Here is a 12,570-nt window from a genome sequence, read left to right as displayed (position 1 = left end):
CGCATTGCGCCAGGTGTATGATAGGGCCCTATGACTTATATTGTCATGAACTGGGTGTCATGCTGGTGCAGTGGGTAGCACGATTGCTACACAGCAAGAAGGTTGCTGGTTTGACATTTGTGGAGTTTGCATGCTCTCCTCGTGTTCGCATGGGTTTCCTCTGTCCAAAGACGAGGTGAGTCGGGTAAGCTAAATTGTCCATAGTATATGTGTGTGAATAAGAGTGTATGGATGTTTTCCAGTGTTGGGTTGCAGCTGGAAGACCATCTGCTGTGTAAAACATGTGCTAGATAAGTTGTCTGTTCATTCCTTCATGGTGACCCCGGATTAATAAAGGGACTAAGCCGAAAAGAAAATGAATTATTGAATTGTCATGAAATACTGTAATTTCTCGATTCTTTTTCTTTCGTAAGCATATTTACTTGTTTTGATAAATGTAGTCTTCTTTACAATACAATTTCTCTGCTTCTCTGAATTGATTTTTACAAATCTTTTGAATTTACATTCAGTATTTTTAATTAAACGAACTTCAGATAAAAAGTAATTTCTTATTTTACTTTTTCAGTGAAAAAGACTATAAATTAATTGCAGTAACTAGCTTCTTTTTACACTCAGCACTGTTGGGAATGACAGTATATGTAACATATAACAAGGAAATATGAATGGAATGGTCACTCTTAAACTGAAATTGCATCCATTGCTGAGACTCATCACAGATTTATCATTTACATTAAGAAGAACAGCTCTCTGTCTACAATTATTATTATAGTGTGGAATTTTTTTTAGGCATAGACACTTTGCAAGCTTGCCAAAATCTGGTGCAGACATTGTTTTTCCTAAACACCATCTCTGTCTGTCTTGTGCCCTTGAAGAGGCAGCTCTTTGGTGCACTTAACTCTGAGTACTGCTTTCGCACACCCAAGCCTGGACTCTTAGACGTGCCACACTGTCTGAGGTGAGGGGCGACGGAGGGCCTGTCAGATCGAGGGTCCATTAAGTGCAGACAGGCGCAGGCTTCGGGACCCTGCCTGAAGGGGGGTTATCACACTGGACATATCCCTTCTGTAAGGGCTTGTGACGGGTGAAAAGTAAGAGGGAACATTGATCTGATAGGTAGGATGGTGGGTGTGGGGACCCCTTTGCAGGTGTGAGGTGCCACATGAGTGTGTCTGGGCCCATTGTCAGTGAGATAGTGAGAGAACGTGAGAAGATGGGGGATAGAGGAACAGACTAACAAAACACAGAGCATCTATTCTCTGTAGATTTGTTCTTGTGATGCTGACAGTGATCAAAAGTGCTCATAACTTACACAACTCACTACAGACTCAAGCTCTTTTATAATTAAAACACTTGGCTTAAGCTAAACAGAAAAAAACATACATTAGCTTTGATTGACAAACATTATCAGATTACTTTCATAAACTGGTTTGAGAAGTGCAAAAAAGTTCTCAAAAAATATGAATAAAAATTGAAATGTGATATTTTAATTGGCTGCATGCCAAAATATTAAAAGTAGTAGAGTGGATGGAGCACTTATACTAAATTACCCATAACTCTTGATCAGAATGAAGTATCTACACCAGGGGTGCAAAGTAAAGTTGTCCAAACAGGGTCCAAACTGTAAAGTTGTCAATGTAATTTCCTAGTATATAATTATAATTCATTATACAGGAAGAAACATCACCAATTGGCAAAAGTAAAGGATAAAAAACCTTGAGAGAAACTAGACTCAGTTGGGCACGACCATTTCAACTATGGCCAAATGTCTTGTGCAGCGCTGCAGTCTAGGCGCTGAAGGCTGGCGAATGCTGGACGTCAGCGAAGACTGACCCTGGAGCATCACAGGAATCAGTCACATGCTCTCCACTCCTCCAAGACCACCACAGCAGCTGCTCAGGATATGGCCTGATCCAAGATTTATGGAAACCTTGGGATCATCTCATCGCTGGTCTTGGATCACATCAGTGGTGCTGAATAGTCTCTTGGGGCCTCGGGATGGAAATGCAGAATAAAAAATGCAGAAAAAAACCCTGCATGGAGCAGGTATAGTTGGAATAGTTGGTGGTCCGTTCCACCATAGCGTTGAAGTTGAAGGAAAATGAATAAATGAATAAATAATAAACTGCTTGTATACATTACATAAGCGCACAGTAGTCTCTGCTCCAAGAGAACTTTGCTTTTTAGCTGACAAATACTATGTAAAGGTCATTTGCAGAAAATATCATTGTTGTAATGATCGATGAACATTTTAGGATGTTGTGGGTAGTTTTCAAGCAATTGATTTGTAGTTTTTAAAAAGTTCCAAGTCATTTTCTGCATGTTGTGTCAATGTCGCTGGTAGTTCCTTAAATATGGATAGATTTTTAAAATCTGATCAGATTTTTTAACTCTAGCTTTCATCTACAGTACTTGCCAAATCAAAATGGTAAACTAATAGACATCATTCTGAACACAATAAACTCACACAGAAATGTGTTTTCTGTCTCTTCTTAATTTGGCTGTAAATATCAAATGTTTAATATCCTCTCTGACGACACATAGAGCAGTGGTGTCAAACTCAGTTTCTGAAGGGCCGCAGCACTGTACAGATTACGTCCAACCCTGCTTCAACACACTAACCTGGAGGTTTAAAACAAGCCTAAAGGACTCAATTAGTTTGATCAGATGTGTTTAATTAGGGTTAAAGCTAAACTGTGCAGAGCTGCAGCCCTCCAGAAACTTGACACCTGTGACATAGATTGTAGCTGTAGCTATTGCCTGCCATCAAGCTTGAACTTCTCCTGACGTAAAAAAACATTGACTCTTAATGTATTTTTTATTTCAGCTTTCAGCAATGTGCAACTCTTGTCTCATTGCGATCACTAAACACAGTAACATTAGAAACCAACAATATTCAGCATGCTCAAATCTATTTTTATGATTTCAACCACATAAAATATAGCTTTGATCACAACTTGATAAAAAATAACCAGATAAATAAAATGAGAGGTGACGCGGTGGAACAGTAGGTAGGGCTGCCGCTTCACAGCAAGAAGGTTGCTGGTTCGAGCCTCGGCTGGGTCAGTTAGCGTTTCTGTGTGGAGTTTGCATGTTCTCCCCACATTGGGAATAGGTTTCATCCAAGTGCTCTGGTTTCCCCCACAGTCCAAAGACATGTGGTACAGGTGAATTTCTTAAGCTAAATTGTCTGTGTATGTGTAAAAGAGTGTGCATTGGTGTTTCCCAGAGATGGGTTGCAGATGGAAGGGCATCCGCTGCGTAAAACATATGCTGGATAAGTTGGTGGTTCATTCCACTTTGGTGACCCCAGATAACTAAAGGGACTAAGCTGAAAAGAAAATGAAGGAATGAAGGAATTAAGTGAGCTGTAATTTAATGTTAGTTTAATGTAGCTGCAATTTAGGATTTCAGATCCTGACAAGCCCAGGCAACCTTGAATGCTAAACTTGCAGTTTAACTGACTTAACTAAATTTATAAATTTATATTTTTCTCTACCTTAATTTACATGACCAATTCAGACAGTATATTAGTTCTAACCACTAAAAATGTTTATAAAGGTTGCAGTTAAACTTCTCAACATCAAATTTTGTTAAAGCAGAGATTAAGGTTCCATACAATTTGAAAAAGTAAATAAATAGAAAAAACGCCAATGCACGGCTCCCACTAGTGCTGATATACCGCCATATCCCACTGCTACTCCTGTGATATTGCGTTTATACAACAGTTTGACGGCATAATTGTGTATATAAATACAAAATCAAACATGGAGAGTCTCAAAAACCCTTTTGTATGAGGAACTACTTTCTTCCTCTTGGATTCAAATCATAAGCTGACAGTTAAACAGTTGAGCGTGCATCTTTTAAACTTTAGATCTGTAGTGTCTGCTTTTTGCCAAAGAGCTTAGAATGACCAAGAGGCGACACTCAATAGAACATTCCATTGCAACAGCAGCGCCCAGCGACAGCCCCGGATTCTGCCATTTTGGAGTGAAAGTGATCGGCCGTCCATTGGATCTCATTACTGTCGCGATGGCAAGCAGCTGCTTTGTTTTTTATTTATTTATTTAAAAAGCGCATTAAAGCTGAGATATAACCTGAAAGACGACAATACAACACTTACTGTCACAATCATTAGCACTTTTAATAGTTTATTTAACAGACTTTTAATATGCTGTTCTATTGGAGTTTTCATTCCAAAATGGCCGCCGCATCCTCTAGTGGCTGTTTCCCAAATTACACTAGAGTGTCGCCTCTTGGTCATTCTAAGCTCTTTGTTTTTGCTGGCTGAATGTGGGCGGAGTTATACACAAAGGGTAAAGAGGCTGTAGGATTTCTGATATTGCAGAATATCGCACACGGCTATCAGCCAATCAGATTCGAGAACCAGACAGAACTGTTGTATAAACATTAATATCTCGTGAAAATAATCAGGCCAGTGTGTGGATGTAATGTTTTCAGAAACGTACCTGCATAATAACAGTGTTGGGTGTTTTAGTTACAAAGTAACTAACTTAAAGTAATTTAATTACTTTTTTAGGGATTACTTTTCATTTTTAGATCACTTTATTACAGTTATGCCACGGTCACACTAGAGTTTGAGCATGCCAAACTCTGTTGTACTGCGCTGTGAAAAGGGGTGGAATTCAGCAAGATGATTATACATTAAAAAAAGCGAGCGTTTACTCCATATTTTAAATTTCTGTACGCAGAGGTCATGTTATGATCTTCGATTAGTCTCACACAGTCACGTGATGTAATTTCGCAGGTTAGAGTTCACCAAACATGAACTTTGAATGCAGAAAACTGTAAAACTTGTCGCATGAGGTAAGAAAACATTTGAAAAATTAGTTCATGACAATATATGATATACATTTTTCAACTAAAGGCTTTATTTGTCAGAAAACTGCTCAAGGTTATTGTTATTCTTTTTTTTTTTAAAGAAATATGTCATTATATGGTTCAAATAAAAATAAGTTTTTTTTGCTGCTTGTTCAAACCACATATTTAAAATAAGCTGATACAAAACAATTCTGCAGCTTTTTTGAGGAAACTTTATTGTCTTTTGTTCAACCCACTTAAATTAATTACTTTAACTTGATGGATTTGTGTTAAGACAACATGAATGAATTGTGTGCAGCTCTGCATTTTTTTTAGTGTATGTATATAATATAGTGTCATTAATTCGAAACATTTTAAGTTTTATACATATATTGTTAAAATTTTAAGTGTTAATTAAATAAACCTAAAATGTTACTTGAGAAGGTCTTAACAAAATTAAGAGCTTCAATTGGATTTTTAACATTTTCAAGTAAAGAATTCATTTATTGAGTTACTTTTCAGACAAAATAAACAGTTAAGTAACTTAAATACTATTGTAATGATATAATTAGTAATTAATTACTTTGAAGTAACTTGCCCAACACTATAGATATTAACTGCCACTGAATTAAAAAGTTTTATTGATTAAATTTGATGTTGAATCAATGTAGTCAGTTGAACTTCCGTGCTACTTAAAAACAAAATAATCAATTGTGAAAGTAAAAAGTAATTAAATTAACAAATTTTCACAGAAGACCTTTTCACATGTCATGAGCTGACAACGTCATTTTTAAGACAGCATACATTTGACCGCATTATCGCAGTAAAAACATGCCTTATCTCTATCACCATAGCTATGGAGCAACAGATCCTGACCCCGGGCTGCATCTCTCTGATGATTGCTTTGATTCACACAGTCCTTGGTTTTCTGTTTCTCTCTTCCACTTCCTTCCGCAGAGAGAGAGGCATGGACAATGCTTTATTGTGTCCTCAAAGCTGCTTTATTAGAGAGGCTGCTGAAAGCTTCTACTTTTATTTGGAGACACTTAATAAGGGACCTAACTCTAAGATTTTATGAAAAACTTGATTGACTCTCTTCTTAATCATACCTGCAATGATAAAGCACATGTTTGATAGAAAGAAGAGAAAGAGCACATTGAGTGTTTATGAAAAATAAAAGCATGCTTATATTATTCGCATTTCACTTTATATACCCTGTTGGCTATTGACGGTTGAAAAGTTGTTATGTCATCAGTTCTGATGTAAAACAAAGTTGTACAGGTCAGAGTGACATCAACAACTTTGTTAGCTCAGGGGGGCACTGTTGCTCAACCTTTGAACCTCTAATTCTTTAAAGCATGCCTTTACATTGTCTTTACACTGCTTTTACTTAGTTTAAACTAGAGAATTGTATAGACAGTGGATTCACAAAAAGTGTGAGATTACAGTGAAAATTTGAATCTAACGAAACTTAGAAATACAGTTGAAGTCAGAATTATTAGCCCCCTGTTTATTTTTCTACTTCTTTTCTACACTTCTATACAGCTTAAAGTGCCATTTAAAGGCTTAACTAGGTTAATTAGGTTAACTAGACAGGTTGGGGTAATAAGGCAAGTTACTGTATAACCATTTATTCTGTAGACTATAGAAAAAAATATGTAGCTTAAAGAGACTAATCATTTTGACCCTAAAATGGCTTTTAAAAAATAAAAACTGCTTTTATTCTAGCCGAAATAAAACAAGACTTTCAAAAAAAGACTTTTTCCAAATATTACCAGACACATTGTGAAAATTTCCTTGCTCTGTTAAACATCATTTGCTAAATATTTTCCTATTGGGAAATTGACTGTAAAAGATTGTACAGTAAAAATTACTGCTTAATCCTTGTGGTCTGTTTTCAAATAAAAGTAAATGATTATTTTATTTATAAGAAAGGTTTGATGTCTGGTGGTCAGATATTAAATTTAGTTTAGAAGATTTAGAATATTGGAAAAGTTACACTGAAAAAAAAATGTTCAAAGACGACTTTTTGGATTGACAAAATTATTTTAGGTTAGAGGTTGTAAAAAATATTTGGGTTGAATTTAAACAAACAAATTAAGTTGAAGATTACAAAATTCAACCCATATGATAACAGTATAGCAGAATATATATATACTTTTTTTCTGTGTATAAAATGCTAATTAATTTGTTAATCCAAAACTGGATGAAATTTCCGTCATCATTTACTCACACATCATTTGTTCCAAACCTGCTTGTCTTTTTTTCTTCTTTTAAACACTCATATTTTTCACTCTGAATATTTTGAAGAAAGCTGGAAACCTTTAACCTAATAATTTTATGTATGAAGATTTAAATGTTTAAGGTTTCTAATAAAATGAAATGTATATTTTATGTACTAGACATTTTTGATATCTATGAATTAAAATTTTTATTTAACTTAATTCTGGTATCGAATCCGAATCCAAGTCATTGGATTTTGAGTATATATGAATACAGAAACCTGATCCAATACTTCTGTAATACATAAAAAGAATAAAGAAGAGCAAAGAAACATCTCAAGGATGTTCCTTATTTTTTATGTGATTCATCTTATTTTAACATTCAACAACTCTGTTAACAAGTTTAGCTTGAACAATCAAGTAATAAATAACATCAATTTGTGACTTCTGGACTTTAGTGCAACAGTATATATATATATATATATATATATATATATATATATATATATATATATATATATATATATATATATATATAAAACTAATATAAAAACAAATAGCACCTCAACTTACAATTGAAATCAGAGTTATTAGCCCCCTTTTGATTTATTTTTGTCTTTTATGTTTTTTTTTTTTATCATTACCCAAATAATGTTTAACAGAGCAAGGAAATTTTCACAGTATGTCTGATAATATTTTTTCTTCTGGAGAAAGTCTTTTTTTATTTCGGTTTAAATAAAAGCAGTTTTAAATTTTATAAAAAACTATTTTGGGACAAAATTATTAGCCCCTTTAAGCTATTTTTTTTTTCGATAGTCTACAGAACAAATCATTATACAATAACTGGTAACACTTTACAATAAGGTTCATTCGTTAATGCATTTACTAACATGAACTAATCATGAACAGCACTTGTACAGCATTTATTAATCATAATTAAGCATTTACAAATGCATTGTTAACATCCAAGTCCATGCTTGTTTACATTAGTTAATGCACCATGAGTTAACATGAACTAACAATGAACTACTGTATTTTCATTAACTAACGTTAACTAACATAAACAATTACAGTAGTAAATGTATTGATCATTGTTTGTTCATGTTAGTAAATGCATTAATTAACATTAACTAATGAACCTTATTGTAAAGTGTGACCCAATAACTTGCCTAATTACCCTAACCTGCCTAGTTCACCTTATTAACCTAGTTAAGCCTTTAAATGTCACTTTAAACTGTGCAGGCAGGCAATCCCAAGTTTACATGTCTCACAGTTTGCTATGGCAATGTTGTCTTTATCAACTTTATAAAACCTCCAGACCGCAGACATTTTCTTGCTTTCCACTTTAAGCTGCTTCCATGTTCTGCTTTGGCGGCATTTACCCATTAATGTCTCTGCAACAAAGTGATGTCATGCCGTACACGTGTTGTGTGATCTCAAGAAAGAGGTCTAACTCTAATAAATATATATTCGAGTCCTCATCAGGAGGTAACATCTGATTCTGATCAAGTCTGAAGCCGCGTGATCGGGCCCAATTTCTGATTTGATCTGTGGGTAAAACTTACATTTAGACTTAGAAATAAACAACTTACACTTTGATTCCTTAAAAAAATCTTAAAGTATAATGATTGAAATTTTTCTGTAAACATAGTGTAAATATATTTTTACAACGCCAAAACAAAAAATATTTTATGTTATATTTTATGTCTAATGTTCATAATCTTGGTTTCAGAAATAAGATTTTGACCTAGACAAGATTTATAATGTTATTTTAAAATTAACAAAATGAAAAATATGAAATTCTGAAGAACATTTTTAATTAACATTTTCTAAATGAATAAATAAATTAACTTCACTAATCAATCAATAAATATTTTTTGTTAAATTTGAAAGCTAAATTACAGAAAAAAAACTAAATCAAAATCTATGTTTATAATAATATTAATAATAATAATAATAATGATAATACTACTACTACTACTACTACTACTATTACTACTACTAATAATAATAATAATAATTATTATTATTATAACAATTATTATTATTATTATTTCCCAGAGATGGGTTGCGGCCGGAAAGGCATCTGCTGCGTAAAAATGTGCTGGATAAGTTGGCGGTTCATTCCGCTGTGGCGACCCTGGATTAGTGGGGGGACTAAGCCGAAAAGAAAATTATTAAATGAATAATAATAATAATAGTAATAATAATAATAATAATAATAATAATAATAATAATAATAATAATTATTATCATTATTATTATTATTATTATTATTACAAAAGCTTATATTTTTTGTGGATTTCATTATTCAAGGCCACTTAGATACTTTTCTTCAAGGTAATTTATGAACTAAATTGGTGACATGGATCATGTGACTCCTTTGTACAAAAGATTAGATTCCACTTTATTTCAAACACAAACACATACATGCAACTATGCACACACACTCCCACACTAGCCACACACCCATGCATGCACGCTCTCACACAAACACACGCATGCACACTCAGAGATGTCGTTTCCCCCGAATAGTCTCAAAATTGTATTTTTTATTATTATTAAAAATGGACCTGATACAAAAACCTGATACAGAAGCAATAGTTTCCAGACCCCACTGTTTATGTTACTCTCTCCAGTCTTATATCTAGCTGACTTCAAAGTTCATTTGTATTAATTTATTAAACCCGTCTTGCTGTTGTCACCTGACGTTTTGCACAAGACAGAACTCAGCTGTTGTTTCTGAGACTTCCCTAAACTTTCTCCTGACCCTTAGCTAAGTATTAATCAGTCTAAGTGGCCCAGCACAGACCAGTGAGCTGAGAGGGCCTGAATGCCGCCAGTCCAGATGCCCCATGGTGAGAGGCCTGCAGGCGGCTAGTTTTAGATAACAGCAGGGGCACCACCGACTTCAAACGTTTTTAACCTTTGCTGTCAACTCCGATCAGAAATAATGAGACATGTTTGTTATCACCCCAGTTGTTTCTGAGAAATCTTGAAGAACTTTCCAAAAGGCCCTAAATATCGAAAACAAAGCAAAGGTGATGAAACGAAAAGCTGAATACGTCAACATTTGCAGCATTTGTGTCTTTTCAGGAATTCCTTCTTTTTTTCAAAGCTGAAAGCATGACTATCAATCTTGCAAATCTAAACCGACATAAACAGCCTAAAAACACTAACACAACACCTGATGGCAGAGGGAACAGTCAAAAAAGTTTCCGTTTTCCTTCACTTGATTGTGGAGCTGAATGTCTCAACTGAGAGAGAAGAGTATTTTGTCTCTGCCTGCATCCTTGACGGCAGCTTTTCTTAACTTGGCAGAGGGTTTGCTATTTGTTGCTTTGTCACTCGCAGTTTTCATACTTTTAACCAAGCCAAGATGTCTCTGTTTATCTGAGACGTTGCACATCAGCCTGCGAGTAAACAAACGCCTCAAGAACGAGACAGACACCGACAGTTCATTTTCTAGACAAACTAAACTAAGTTTAGCTTGCCTAGAAGACCAAGTCCCAGATTTACTAACAGCTCATGCCTGCACAATTGTTTTAAGTTGTATTGGTAAGTAGTACTGCTAGGTTATACTGATGACATGCAGTGATATATTAGAAATGTAAATGAACACAAATGGCCCGTTTCCACTGAGTGGTATGTTAAGATTTAGTTTGCTAAGCTTTTATGGCCATTTCCACCGTCAAAAGATACCTAAAAGCGAACTGTACTGTACCCCATTTTGGGTACCCTTTGCAAACGGTACCTAGGACAACAACAGGGTACCAAAAGGCAGAGCAAGATGCACAACTGAATACTATTGGTTTACAGAGTTATGTCACCGCCATTTTTAAATACACAGCTGAGACATTACACTTTAATAATATATACATTTAATAACGAGACATGGTTGACTAGAGCTTAAACAAACCTTGTCGTTGTCTTGATGAACAGCCACAAAGCCAAGAAGAACAAAATCTGTCATGTCCTGTTTTTGTTTAACGAGGCCAACTGAAACTGTGCATGATTTCACTTTTTTAGAGAACTTGTGATCACTCGCGTGAACATCTATATTTCAAATAACAAACTTTTTGAACTGATGATCAAATGTGCATGTGAGTATTGAAGTACTTATGACATTTGATTCTTAATTTCAGATATGGACAAACGCGAGAGCAAAGTGTGAAAAAACAAAGGAGAAGCCGGAAAAAACAAAGGAGCAAATGATTGTTTAAGCAACATAAAAGATGAACAAACTGCCATGTTTAACTATTATCATCACCTTTTGGACTATTATGAATTCGGAATGACGGAATTACTCTTTAGCGCTGCACTTACTCTGCAGATTTTGATGGTTGATTCTAATTTCTTGACTGTATCTGATTTTTTTTGATGACCTGTTTACTTCATCTTTTAAAAGTGACTCATATCCGATCGTCTGCATTTACACAGCACACGGCAAAGGCGCAATGACCAGGAAGAAAGGAGCAGGCGCTGACTAACAGCTGATAATTAAAGAGTGCTCTTTTCTCTATTCCTGTATGTAATCTGTTCGCAGCTTTTGAAAAGCTGTTTTACTATAGTCTATAACAGAAAGGTTTTCATTTGTCCATCTTCTTTGGGTATATAGGCTTTTTTGAAAAACCTTTAGGCATCTTAAGGTAATGTCCATGGCGTGATTTATGCATGTGATGTATGCACTAGTTTTATATAAGTTTATATTGATTACAGGGCGAACATTGCTCTTTATCACTCTCATTAACATGCTTAAATACCTGTATTTCATGACAATATGAAAGCTGTTTAAGTCCTCGTGTATGAAATTTAAGGTTTGGGACTCTGTTGAAGTTTGTTCTGAAAAGAAAGTGTTAGACTTGACATCATTCGCTACGGTTTTTAATGATGCGCGACTCGCATTGACAGGTGAAAATCCGATCTACCTGTTTACACTGCAGACAGCAGAACACAGATCCGATTCATATCGGATAAACTTCCACATATGAACAAGGCCTGAATCTGATTTGAGTAAATCAGAATCCATGTGATTTATTCCTGCTTACACGTACATGAGCCATATTCAATCTGTGCCACATGGGAGAAAAAAAATCTAGTGAATTGAGTCACTTGAACAGTGCAGTGTAAATGCAGCCTAACAGAGGATACATGTGCTGATGAAAATTAAAGACACAGATGAGAGGTTTGCACTGACTGGGCTAAATGTTGCATGTTGCTTTTGAACCTAAATAAGGACTTAATGTATGCTGTGTGTAGTTTTTCTGTAATTGGTAACATATCGGAGACTGTAAATGTCTGAATGTGTTCATATATGTTGCGTTTATTTATTTATTTTATATAATCGCAGACCTTACAGAAGGCTATTTAGCACTTTTATTGATCTGCAGTTATGATCAAATTATCTCCACAGAACAGTTAGTAATGAACATTTATAAGTTAATTTATTTATACATTTATATGTATAAAGCCTTATTTTGTGGGAGGTGGTTCTCATATGATATTTGAACGACTCATGCAGCTTTACTTA

General features: G+C 34.7%; 1 long non-coding RNA gene across 1 annotated transcript in view; it reads left to right on the top strand.

The window, feature by feature from the left end:
• Positions 1–12,234, top strand: part of LOC141385628 (uncharacterized) — a 47,990-nt gene extending 35,756 nt beyond the window's left edge. The window contains exon 3 of the long non-coding RNA XR_012406398.1: positions 11,186–12,234. This is a non-coding gene — a long non-coding RNA (uncharacterized lncRNA). The remainder of the gene's footprint in view (positions 1–11,185) is intronic.
• Positions 12,235–12,570: the final 336 nt, after the last annotated feature.

This window comes from Danio rerio, chromosome 5, assembly GCF_049306965.1.
Source record: "Danio rerio strain Tuebingen ecotype United States chromosome 5, GRCz12tu, whole genome shotgun sequence".
Taxonomy (NCBI): domain Eukaryota; kingdom Metazoa; phylum Chordata; class Actinopteri; order Cypriniformes; family Danionidae; genus Danio; species Danio rerio.
Note: the sequence above shows the minus strand (reverse complement) of the source record. Positions and strands in the feature narration are given on the sequence as shown.